A 1,753-nucleotide genomic window follows, 5' to 3' on the forward strand; every position below is an offset into this window, starting at 1 on the left:
AGGGCATTGCTGACATGGAATGAGCAGGGGCTGTTGTGGGAGGATTTTTAAAATCCACTAATGTGGCCTAAAATCCCCAGGCAGTGTTGGAACATGAAACTGTAACTGATATCTTGCTAATATGATCCTTTATAATCTTTTTTCAAACCAAAGCTAACAAACCAAACCAAACCAAACCAAACCAAACTAAACCCCAATCAGAACTTTTTTTTGTTTATTGGTATTATTACTTCTAAGCAAACTCATGTAGAAATAGGAAGTGAATCCTCTAACTTCGTATTTTCCTCCCGAGGCTTTCTTGTCTGTGCTACGAATTCATCTCCACAAGTTAGGTGTTCAAGTGCAGCACTGACATGGGAAAGGGAACAAGATCCTCCTGATGCTTTTTAACATTTCCTCCCATTGCTAGTTTTGTGATCAAGAGCTTCCTGTACAGGCTTTCCCTGCAAACACAGATTTTTTTCTGTTGATGTGAAGCTCTAGAGACAGAGTAGTTCCTTGGGCTGGACATTCCTTGGAAAGACCCATTTGAGGCTCCAATGTTGCCAATATCATGCTTCACAATGAGTCACAAATCTGTATGATGTTGTCCTAAGGTGCTGAAGACAACAGCTTTGTGAGAGGTGGAATGAGGCTTCTCAGAGAAGATTCATAGATCCAACCAGTCTCCTTGAGTCTTCTGACCTACTCTACATGCCTAGATTTGTGTGTGCATGTGTGTGTTTTTTAAGCTAGCTATCTAGTCTATCTTGAGTGACAACAGAAGAAAAATAGGTGCTTTTAAAGCATAAATTGCCTGATTTGTGTAAGACAGCATCATTTGAATGGGCTGAACTGAAACTTGACATTGCATATTTCTCTCCACTCATGATCAATGGAGCAAAGATGAGTGGCTTACCTGGAGACATGTGCTCTGAAGGCAGGGGAGATCAATTTCCCCTTATTTCTGTCTTGTCTGAATTTGCACTGAGATCCTTACTGAGATCTTTGCTTCTATGAATAGTGAAGACTTAGGCCTTACCTGCAGTTATAGGCTCAGGAATTAGGCAGGTGATTCCCTTCCCTTACTCTCTCTGTATTTGTGTGTCCATAGTTGCCATTATCTCCCACCCTGGAGGTTTCATGACCACATTAACATCCAGCACCAAATACTTGATGTTTCCAGTCTCTTGGGACATGACTATTTCAGAGATCTCTTGCATGCAAGCAAATGGCTACACAAGATAGCACTGAGTTCCTGGCAATGTTCATGTACCACAGCTGCAGGCAGGAGGCAAACACCCAGCCTGACAGCCACTTTAGGGAATTGCATTTCTGTTCTTTAATTGGCCTGTGTGAAGAGAGAACATTATCCATCTGCAACAATTCCATGAGATCCTCTAGAGATCAAACTCCCTGTGGCACATAGAGGGAAAACAGAAAACCACATCCTCAGTGTGACCAGCTTAAGTGTGTTAATGAGGTGGGTGTGGGGATGTTTTTTATGCTGGCTCTCTCCCTGTACATAGCTAAACTGGAGAGAGTTTACACTGTGTGCGTGCATACAAAGCCCCTCTTTGTGGAAGCTCAGTGGTGGCTGTGTAGGGGAAAAAGAAATCGGGAGCACAACCTGTCAATAAATACTAGGTGGATGGAGGGGAAACAGCATTGAGCAATTGTATACAGCTTGAAGTGAGTCAGCAAGGTGAGAGCTGTTCATCCACACTTCTGACATCATGGCATCCAGAGCCTCTCAAATAAATCAAAATCTTTC

The sequence above is a fragment of the Mesitornis unicolor genome, unplaced genomic scaffold (assembly GCF_000695765.1).
Source record: "Mesitornis unicolor isolate BGI_N332 unplaced genomic scaffold, ASM69576v1 scaffold38687, whole genome shotgun sequence".
Taxonomy (NCBI): Eukaryota; Metazoa; Chordata; class Aves; order Mesitornithiformes; family Mesitornithidae; genus Mesitornis; species Mesitornis unicolor.